The sequence below is a fragment of the Vicia villosa genome, linkage group LG5 (assembly GCF_029867415.1).
Source record: "Vicia villosa cultivar HV-30 ecotype Madison, WI linkage group LG5, Vvil1.0, whole genome shotgun sequence".
Taxonomy (NCBI): Eukaryota; Viridiplantae; Streptophyta; class Magnoliopsida; order Fabales; family Fabaceae; genus Vicia; species Vicia villosa.
This window is the reverse complement of record NC_081184.1, coordinates 42249148-42261052: the sequence shown is the minus strand read 5'-3', so window position 1 is coordinate 42261052 and position 11905 is coordinate 42249148. Positions and strand designations below refer to the sequence as shown.

The 11905-nt window shown below is 39.9% G+C and overlaps 1 non-coding gene across 1 annotated transcript; it reads right to left on the bottom strand.

The window, feature by feature from the left end:
* Nucleotides 1-956: 956 nt before the first annotated feature.
* Nucleotides 957-1063, bottom strand: LOC131608362 (small nucleolar RNA R71). Its single transcript, XR_009285627.1, has one exon. It is a non-coding gene; the product is annotated as a small nucleolar RNA R71 (small nucleolar RNA).
* Nucleotides 1064-11905: the final 10842 nt, after the last annotated feature.

Genomic DNA, 11905 nt, shown 5'->3' with positions numbered 1-11905 from the left:
GAGGATTTTTAATCAATCGGAATTAGTAAAGATTTTTAATTTAATTATGCAAAAGCCAATGAACCTTCGGATTACCTTTAGTTAAACGAAATACATATTGATACCTGTCTTTTATTATTATTCTTTATTCTCTCACAATCACTTTCCCTTAGGAACAATCGAAATTTTAGTACTCCTAGCTTTACATAGTAACCTTAGATAACGGTAGATCGATTCATAGTCCCTGTGGATTCGATATCTTTTAAAACTACACGACACGACTGTGCACTTGCAGTTATCAGATTTATAGACACGTAAAGTCGCGATCAAGTTTTTGGCGCCGTTGCCGGGGACTATTTAAGTCGATATCGTAACTCACTGTTACACCGTAGAGACTAGGATAATTCTTCCCTTTCTTTTTGAACGATTGTATGCCAAATACTCGTTCACAAGGAGGAGACTTAATACAACGAATTAACGAGATCGAACGTTTCATTAACGTCAAACGTCGAGCTCGCAACCTTCCCGAAGTAGCAGAAATTCCGATAAATCAGGAATTGATTTTTACTGATCAAATCAATCAAATCACCCCGAAGTTAGAGATGGCTGCTATTCGTCCTCTTAGAGACTATGCCGCTCCTTCACGCGCTGAACCGCATTCAAGTATCGCACCACCTGCGATTGAAGCGAACAATTTCGAACTGAAACCTTCACTGGTCCAAGCTGTTAAACAGAATCAATTCTCTGGAAGCCCTGTAGACGACCCCAATCTCCATTTATCTGTGTTCGTGCAATACGCCGACACTATCAAAGCCAACAACGTTAGTTCCGAAGCTATTCGATTACGCATTTTCCCTTTCTCCTTGAGAGATAGAGCGAGAGCGTGGCTTCAATCCCTGCCTTCCAATTCCATAACTACGTGGGACGAATTGAAGAGAGTATTCTTAGCAAGATACTTTCCGCCTAGCAAAACTGCTATGCTTAGAGGTCAAATCAACGGATTTACCCAGAAAGATAACGAATCGCTTTTCGAAGCTTGAGAACGTTACAAGGACATGCTTAGAATATGCCCTCATCATGGACTCGAACCATGGCTGATCATCCATACCTTTTATGGTGGTCTCTTATATAACACTAAAATGACTATAGATGCCGCTGCTGGCGGAGCATTAATGGACAAACCCCATGATGAAGCATACAAACTCATAGAGAACATGGCACAAAACCATTACCAATGGGGAGGAGAACGCGCCGCTCTAGAGAAAGCCCAAACCAAAGGAGGAATGTACGAAATTAGTGGTATAGACCGCGTTAACGCTAAAGTAGACGCTTTAACTCAAAAGATCGAGAATTTGACCATCACTCCTTCAGCCACCGCTGCCGCTGTAGCACCTAACTGCGAGATTTGTGGATTGACTGGGCATGTAGTTGCTGAATGCCAACTCTTGACTGGAGTCCCATCTGATCAAGTAAATTACGCTCAAGGAAACCCTTATTCTAACACATACAACCCTGGATGGAAAAACCACCCGAACTTTTCTTATAAGAACAACAATGCGTTGTACGCGCCTGGACAAGCACCTGCTGTACCACCTGGCTACCAAAAAGCGCCTGTAGCTGCTCAAAACACCCCTAGGAAGTCAAACCTAGAAATCATGATGGAGAACTTCATAGCTTCCCAACAACAAACCAATAAAGACTTCCTGAATCAAAACATCCACAATAGCGAGCAACTAAAACAACTATCGAACAAAGTAGATGCTTTAGCTACGCATAACAAAATGTTAGAAACTCAAATCTCACAAGTAGCTCAACAACAAGCACCTACTGCTGCCCCTGCTGGCACGTTTCCTGCTCAACCACAACCTAATCCTAAAGGACATGCGAACGCGATAACACTACGAAGTGGAACTAATTACGATGGACCCATAGATCCTAGAACCCAAAACATACCCATGTCACAACAAGAGCCAAAGGAAACCCAAAAGAAAACAACCGACGAACAAACTGCTAAGACTGATGAGAACAATAACGAAGTGGAACCCGAAAAGGAGAAACCTTATGTTCCACCACCACCTTATAAGCCACCAATTCCTTACCCTCAAAGATTAGCCAAATCAAAAACCGAAGCGCAATTTAAAAGATTTGTAGAACTTCTGAAGCAATTAAACATAACCATACCATTCACAGAAGCCATAACTGAGATGCCTTCGTACGCTAAGTTCTTAAAAGAAATCTTATCAAACAAAAAGAAACTCGAGGATAACGAAACTATAACGCTTACCGCTGAATGTAGCGCTATCATCCAAAACAACATGCCTCCAAAACTGAAAGACCCTGGTAGTTTCTCTATACCCTGCGTAATAGGTAAAACCATCATAGAGAAAGCCCTGTGCGATTTAGGAGCTAGTGTTAGTTTGATGCCTCTTTCGACCTGTAAGAAACTCAATCTAGGTGAGCTTAAAGCAACAAGAATGTCTCTTCAACTAGCAGACCGTTCAGTTAAATATCCTGTAGGAATGTTAGAGAATATCCCTGTTCGTGTAGGTCAATTCTACATCCCAACTGACTTCATCATTATGGATATCCAAGAAGATTCTAACATCCCGATCATTTTAGGAAGACCATTTTTAGCGACCGCTGGTGCAATTATAGATGTAAAGCGAGGAAAGCTTACTTTCGAAGTAGGAGAAGAGAAAATAGAATTTATCCTTTCCCAATTCCTAAAAGCACCTTCTATAATTGACACATGCTGTTCTGTTGACATAATCGACGAGTGTGTCAAGGAAATAAAATCCGAACCAAATAAGGAAACCGAAATCCTAAGAATTCCTATGCCGCCAATTTTTGAAGATGACAACTGGCGTGAGGAATATCAAGATAACCACCTGAGTGAATGCTTAGCTTTAACCCCTGATCCTATACCTGGACCTAAGAAACCTGCTATAGAGCTGAAGACACTTCCTACCGATCTTAGATACGAATTTCTAGACGAAGAACTAAACCGACCAGTTATAGTGAACGCCAACTTAGGACAAACCGAGACTGAAAAATTACTTAATGTCCTAAGAAAATACCCTACCGCTTTAGGATACAACATATCAGATCTGAAAGGTATAAGCCCTTCTCTGTGTATGCACCGCATTATGCTCGAAGACGATAGTAAAACCTCTAGGGAACATCAAAGGCGAATAAATCCTATTATGAGCGATGTGGTTAAAAAGGAAATCCAAAAACTGCTAGAAGCTGGAATAATATATCCTATATCCGATAGTAAATGGGTTAGCCCTGTTCATGTCGTACCAAAGAAAGGAGGAGTCACTGTAATCACTAACGCAAAAGGAGAATCTGTAGCACAACGTACCCAAACTGGATGGAGGATGTGCATTGACTATAGGAAGCTAAATAAAGCTACCCGAAAAGACCATTTCCCTTTACCTTTCATAGATCAAATGCTCGAACGCCTAGCTAAACACTCACATTTTTGTTATCTGGATGGATACTCCGGATTTTTCCAAATTCCTATCCACCCTGACGACCAATAGAAGACCACATTCACCTGTCCTTATGGTACATTCGCTTATAGACGAATGCCTTTTGGACTCTGCAATGCACCCGCGACCTTCCAAAGATGCATGATGGCAATATTTGCCGACTTCCTAGATGGAATAATGGAGGTCTTTATGGACGACTTCTCTATCTGTGGAGGAAGTTTTGAAACATGTTTAGAGAACCTTGAGCTGGTACTTAAACGATGCGTAAGCGTAAACCTAGTCCTTAATTGGGAAAAATGCCATTTCATGGTTCGACAAGGAATTGTACTTGGACACATCGTATCCGATAGAGGAATCGAAGTTGATAAAGCAAAAATCGAAATTATCGAAAACCTTCAACCTCCCAAAACCGTTAGAGAAATAAGAAGTTTTCTGGGACATGCTGGTTTTTACCGACGCTTCATTAAGGATTTCTCTAAAATAACCAAACCCTTAACTGAACTACTCATGAAAGACGCCGAATTTATTTTCACCGATAAATGCACTGAAGCATTTCAAACGCTTAAACAAGCATTGATCTCTGCGCCAATTATGCAACCTCCCGACTGGAATGAGCCTTTCGAAATAATGTGTGACGCAAGTGATTATGCTGTAGGAGCCGTTCTAGGACAAAGAAAGGATAAGAAACTACATGTCATATATTATGCGAGTAGAACCCTAGACGAAGCTCAGATGAATTATGCCACGACAGAAAAAGAATTATTAGCTGTCGTATTCGCATTAGACAAGTTCCGTTCTTACCTGGTAGGAGCCAAAATAATCATATACACTGACCACGCCGCCATTAGGTACCTCCTAACCAAAAAGGACGCTAAACCAAGACTTTTGAGATGGATCTTGTTACTACAAGAATTCGACCTGGAAATTAAAGATAAGAAAGGCACTGAAAATGTCGTAGCAGATCACCTCTCTCGATTGGAAAATCTGAAACCCGAACAAGTACCAATTGACGATGATTTCCCTTATGAAAGACTCATCGCCCAATTAGAAGCAAATGAATTCGAACCATACCGTCCAAACTCCGAAACCGAGAAATTAGCTGAAATAGCTTTAGCCCGATCTAACACACCTTGGTATGCAGATTTCGTAAATTACCTAGCTGCTGGTGTGCTTCCTCCTGATCTAAGCTACCAACAGAAGAAGAAATTCTTCCATGACCTAAAACATTACTATTGGGACGACCCACTCCTTTTCAAAAGAGGCCCCGATGGAATCTTTAGACGTTGTGTACCCGAGGAAGAGATAAGAAGCATAATAACACATTGTCATTCTGCACCGTGTGGAGGACACCATAGCACATCTAGAACCTGCGCCAAAATCCTTCAATCTGGACTTTTCTGGCCCAACCTGTGGAAAGACGTCCATTTTGCTGTACTAAGCTGTGATAGATGCCAACGAACTGGAAACATTTCAAGACGCGATGAAATGCCTCAAAAAGGCATTCTTGAAGTAGAAATATTTGACGTCTGGGGAATAGACTTCATGGGACCGTTTCCGTCATCGTTTGGAAATCAATATATACTCGTAGCCGTCGATTACGTTTCAAAATGGATAGAAGCTATTGCTTCTCCTACAAACGATACACGAGTAGTTATTAAACTTTTCAAAAACGTCATCTTTCCTAGGTTCGGTGTGCCAAGATTGGTAATTAGTGATGGTGGTTCCCATTTCATTTCAAGAATACTTGAGAAACTCCTTCGAAAATATGGAGTAAATCATCGAATAGCCACACCATACCATCCACAAACAAGCGGTCAAGTAGAAGTATCGAACCGCGAAATAAAACAAATATTGGAGAAAACTGTTGCTATATCTAGGAAAGATTGGTCAACCAAGCTAAATGAAGCTTTATGGGCTTATAGAACAGCTTTTAAAACTCCAATAGGAACTACCCCATTCAAACTCGTTTATGGAAAATCATGCCACCTACCAGTAGAGTTAGAACATAAAGCCTATTGGGCCATTAAGAACTTAAACCTAAACTACACTGCCGCTGGTGAGAAACGACTTCTAGACATAAACGAATTAGAAGAACTTAGACAAGACGCTTACGAAAACGCCAAAATCTATAAAGAGCGAACGAAAAAATGGCACGACAAGCGTATATCTAGGAAAAATTTTAGCATAGGCGATAAAGTGCTCTTATTTAATTCTAGACTAAAATTATTTCCTGGTAAGTTACGATCTAGATGGTCTGGCCCTTTCGAAATAACTAACATATTTCCGAGTGGAGCGATAGAAATCAAAGGAGAAACCGTCAAACCTTTTGTCGTAAATGGGCAACGTCTTAAGTATTACCATCATCTCGAATACGATGAAAACATCGAAGTTTTTAAACTTGACGAACTGCCCGCTCTTTCGAAAAAATAGTTTTCTATTTTTAAAATCGTCGAGCTTACGACATTAAACAAAGCGCTTGGTGGGAGACAACCCACATTTATTTATTCTTTTTATTATTTTTTATTTTAATATTTTTTATTTTATTCTATTTTATTTTTAAAATTTTTAATCCTTAATTTCCATTTAACTATTCTATTTTTAATTATTCTAGATTTTAATTTTCTTACTATTTTTCATACATCTTATAATAACTATTATAATTATAGCCGCTTTCTTCATTCGAGAAAATACTTCCTTTTTATAATTATAATTATTATTATAACTTGTTTTATTTAATTTTTTTTTTTTTTTTTAAAAATTAACACTAGCCTAGTTCTAACTTAATCTCAATATTTTCAACTTCTAGGTTTTTCATTTAATTACTAACTACGATGCAAGAAGCTGACAATATGGAAGTTGTGTTCCGTGGTAGAGGACAAGAAGCAAGATTTAACAAGCTGGCTGAAAGACACATGGAATTGACTTGCTATCCTCACCAACCAACTATGGTGAAGCTTGGTATCGAAGAAAGCATCCTACACCTGCTTAACCAAATCGGTTGGACTGGTTCTCACTTGTTCCGCAAGTTTAGCACTTATCGGAAGCTCACTCTGGAATTCTTGAGTTCCCTGACCTATCTTCCAAACTGTGGACAAGGACTGAAAAAAGGAGTTATTCTCTTTAGACTCTTTGGTATGGAGTTTAATTTCTGCATCCGAGATTTTGCTGAAATGTTAGAACTACCTCATGGACCTGATGCATACGCCCAAGTAGCTGAAGAAAATCTTCCATACTGGGAGTTGGAAAAATACTGGGGCAAGATCACTGGAAACGACAACCCTGAAGAGAATGAATTTCAATCTGAGAACATACACAATCCTGCTTTCCGCTACTTTCACAAGATCCTCGCTCACTATATTTTTGGCAAACCAGATAATGTCACTGAAGTTACTAGAGAAGAGTTGTTCATCATGTTTTGTACATCTCAGAATCGCCCGGTCAATGCCATCGCATTCATGCTAACAAACTTCGAGCGCATCACGCAAGACGAAGTTTCACCCATTAGGATCGGCGGATTCGTCACTATGATTGCTAATGCCATAGGAATGAGAGTGCCTTTGCTTAGATTGACACCTTTTGGTACCCATACCTCTATGGACATCAATTTCTGCTTTAATCGAGGTATCATCGGTAATCTTGGACCTGATCGTTTTGAATTGCTCATTGATAACAAAGTTTGGTATCAGTTCACCTTACCGAATCCTAGGACAAGTGTGCACAACCCTACCAACTGGCTTTACTATGGTCAGATTCCTGAGAGAGAGCCATCACCTGAAACTCCTCAAGCTTATGAACATTTTGATGAGGAAATGCCTGCATCTGAATCTGAACCTGAAACACCTCCTGGTTATTATGAACCTCTTCCTGTTGATGAACCCATTCCTGATTATGAACCTCTTCCTATTGATGAACCTGTATCTGAGTATGAACCTGAAACTCGTTCTGAAGATTCCGTTGAAGATCACACTGTTGATATGACTGATGTCGAGGTCGAGCAACAACAACCCGCTACATCTACCGCATCGGTGAATCAAAGAATGCCTAATCTGAATACGCACGAGCAAGCCATCACTGCGCTACAACAAGATGTACAACATGTGCGCAACGAGCTTCACACTTTGCAAATGCATTTCTTCGATTTCATCGACACCGTCAATGCTCAGTTCGACGAAGTTTTCAAACACATTCAGTCTAATCAGAACAACAATAGACGTGGCTAGATGTTACCGTTTAGATTATTAGATTTTTATTTCTAGTTTTAGTAATTTCTATTCCTAGTCTAGATTTACATTTTTCTGCACTTTTGCTTTCTGCTTCTGTTAACACTCAGTACTGGTTTAATTTTAAATGCAATATTTTATTCACTACTGCTGCTGTGTTATAATATTTTGCTGTCTGATCGCTATATATTCATGAATGCATATCTCTCACTCAGTCTATTTTTTGCTGTTTAAAGTATGAAAAAATGACACTGTTCTGAACTAGTATCCCATACTTATTGCTATCTGTCAGAACTGCATGCGTGAAAACCACTTACCTGAGCTAGGAGACGCACGTCTCCATTCATGTGGGACCAGCAGTCTGCATGCATAGGACAGGAGACGCCCGTCTCCATGCCTGTCCCCCAGCAGACTGGCTGCCTGAGACGCGCGCCTTCCCAAGGCCAGCAGTCTGTGCTGCCTTTTTGACCACGCAGAAGACCACATTTATCCCATTTTTGAATTTTGAATTTGAATTTCAAAATTCATTCTCCTCATTCTTCCCCTATTTATTCCATTTAAACTCCATTAACCTCATTCATCCTCCATCATTCACCTCTTAAACTCCATTCATTTCCCATTTTTCTATTCTATTCAAACTTCAAACACCACCATTAATCCATTTTAATTCTCCATTAACCACCCCATTTTCAAACCTCACTATAAAACCACACGACCACCACTCTTCTTCCTCACAACTATCACACCATTCTCTACTCTTCTACACTACATTTTTATTTTTCATTTCCATACTCACCATGCCTCCATGTTCATTAATCCGTAGTGAGCGTCCCGAGCGACCACCCCCCGACCTTTCAAACATTATCTTCCGAGATGATGCTCAACGAACAAAATATGTTGCTTTCTACGAACGTTCGGTTGTTCCCAGCAAATTTGTGAACACCGAGTGTCTAGAAACTTTGGGTCTCATTGATGGTGTCACCCGTTTGCTCACTAAATCTAGCCTCCACCATCTTTGTACCGAACCCGTACCTACTTATGAGCCGCTCGTCTTAGAATTTTTGAGTTCCTTCAACTACGACACTCCCTCTAATCAACCATTCTCAACCGGTAGCATCCAATTCCGGATGTTCAACCGTGAATATGCTCTAGATCAAGATGTCGTAGCTTCATATTTTCATTTTAATCATGCTCCAATTGCTCACCGCTCAATCTTTCAAGAACTCAATGGTCGATCCTGGGAGGATCTCGCTTTTGAATTTTGGTTCCATCTCACTGGAGAAAATCCTACCGGTTGGAGAGCTCTTCATGCTTCTCACATTCAAAACCCCGCTATACGTTATTTTCAACATGTCTTGGGGCATATTATTTTTGCGAGATCTAACAACCACAAGGTAAACCAAAATGAATTATTTTTCCTTTACTGTGCGCTTAACAATATCCGTTTCAATGCCGCACCGTTTATGTTCCAACACATCCAAGGTTTAGTTAACGCCCCCGCTACAAATCCATTCTTGCTTGGAGGCATTATTACTACCTTGGCCTGTGCTTTAGGTCTTGGTGACGAGCTCCTATCACTCTCTCATCTCATGAAGCCTGCTCAGTCACTCGATCTCACTTACTGCCGCGATTCCCACTTGGTTTCACCCCGCCATGATGGCCGATACACTTTGGTCGTCAACAAAGTTCCTATTCCTTATGTCATCCTTCCTTGTCCTGAGAGAATTAACATCCGTTATGTTCAACGTTGGAGGCTTATTGAAGACAACCCTCAAGATGACCAACAAGAACATCCTAATGAACCTATGGGTGCAAATGAAGAAGAACTCAACCAAGGGCAAGCTGATGTCAACCAACCTCCTCCAAACAACCCTCCGCCTATCACTCTCGAAGCCATGTATGCTGCTATTCAACGCCAAGATCAACTCGTTCAAACTATGCAGACAAACCAAACTGAAACAATTAGGCTCATCCGAGAGATGCAACAGGAGCACCGTGACTACGCTATTAGGAACGAAAGTCAATACGCTGAAATTGCCACATATTTGCATGATCTTGACATTCGTGTTAATGACTCTCCTGATAGACGTCGCCGTGTTCGTACAAGAGGCGCGAGCAGTTCTCGAAACCGCAACAATGAGGAGTAGTTCTTATGCACTGAGGACATTGCATCATCTAAGTCTGGGGGAGTCGTATTATTTATATTTCCTTTAGTTTTATTTTTCCCTTCAGTTATTTCCCTTCCTTGTAATGTTTTTCTAATTCAATAAAGAATATTTATGGAATTTAAGTCTTATATGTATAATTCCGTAGTTATTTCAATTTCTTCCATTTTCTTGAGCCATAACAAAAAAATTTTGCTCCTAAATGATAAACGCAAACCCCACACGTTCGAGAAATACGAAGCTACTCAATCACTCAACGCACCGAAACTGAATTAGTCAAATCCTTATTGTCGCAACACTCTAAAACCCCCGAATATGCGTAACCGATTTGAATACCCGCTATACCAAAACCATCGACTTTAAGTTTTGAAATAACCCTTAGTAGTTTATTCTAGCAGTCGGCACCGTCTTAGATACAACCTACGCAGAGAGTCGATGAATATAAGTGTATGATCCTCATAATAATTATGTGTTCAGCCGTAAAAAGAAATGTGCCTACTAAGTAAGGTGATCCTCACAAGATCATTTAACCTAACGGTCGCAAATCTCATATACAAAGAATTTAAAAACTCACTGTCGATTGGTTCAGAAGTCATCTGGTAATGAACTTGGTAGGAAGGACTATTGTCCGATTCCCCACAATCTACAAGTGAATGCTAAGGAGTATACCACATATTGTGCCAGAACTCCATGAGAAGGATCATAGTCACTAACCGACTACTCTGCTATGTGCGTGTCAAGATAATGGGCTTAATGTGATTGCGCGCGAATGAAAAGGGTGAAACATGATGACAAGTCAAATAGGTCGAGCTATAATGGCATGATTCGGATTGGTATGCATACTGGGAGTTGTTTAGTGTTGTTACTATAGGTTTATTGCTAAGATTCGTTATTTCCGAATAAGAACACTATGTAGCTAAGTATGACTGAACGACGTGGTGGAAGTGTGTTTCATTTATCTTTATCTTCTTATTTTGCTTGAGGACAAGCAAAGGTTCAAGTCTGGGGGAATTTGATAACACGATTTTATATCGTATATTTAGCCTAAAATCCATAGATATTTATAGCATTTTCCGTTTATTATGTTAATTTATTATGATATTACGCGTGTATTTGCTTTGTTTCAGGTTTTACACTTCAATTACGACTATTTGCGAAAAGGAAAGAAAATCGAGCTTAAATGACCAATATTTATGCTTAAAAGACGAAAAGGGGTGCTGAAACGAAAGAGGGGTGCAATTAGGACCCAAAAGGCCCAAAAGAGCAATCCAGCCCACGAAGGAAGCAACCCAGGCCACACTAGTAAGCAGAGACGCACGTCTCTGCCACCTCAGCAAAGGGGAGACGCACGTCTCCACCTCCCTAAAGAATCTCCACTTGAGACGCACGTCTCAAGTCAGTCAAGGCCACTCCCTGAAGAATCGGAGACGCACGTCTCCAAGTCCCGGTCTGCAAAAAGTTCCGTTTTTCACGCAAAGCAACTGCAAAGCCTCACCTATAAATAGAGGCAGTCACTTCAGTCCAAACTGTCCGATTTCCTGCCAACGAAGTGCTGCCGAAATTGTACCGCGAACTGCTTTTCCTTATTCTGTTTTCATTTAACCGTCTATTTTCTCACAACGATTTCTACACTGGAAATTGTTGTGAACTTTTTCATAGATCTAGCCTTACGTTAGATTTATCGCTTTATTTCCTTGTTTTTATTTTCTGCCTTTTAAATTCCGAAGAACGATCCAGCCGACCTGTGGTGGAAGTTCAAGTACTTCAAGATTCAATTCAATTCAGATTTATTTTAATTCAGGTTTTTATTTACCGCCTTATTTATATTATTTATTTGCATGATATATTATATGCCATTTAATATGCTTATTATTATGAACCGAACCGATTTATGCATGTTTAATCGTATTAATATGTCTGGCTAAATTACTAAAGGTGTCGGTATGTAAAGTAAGTTAACCGTAGGGATCCGAAATAAATTGGTTTAAATTATGTTTTATTAATTATCACTTATTTTTGGTTTATATGTCTAGTTTAATTAGTAAGT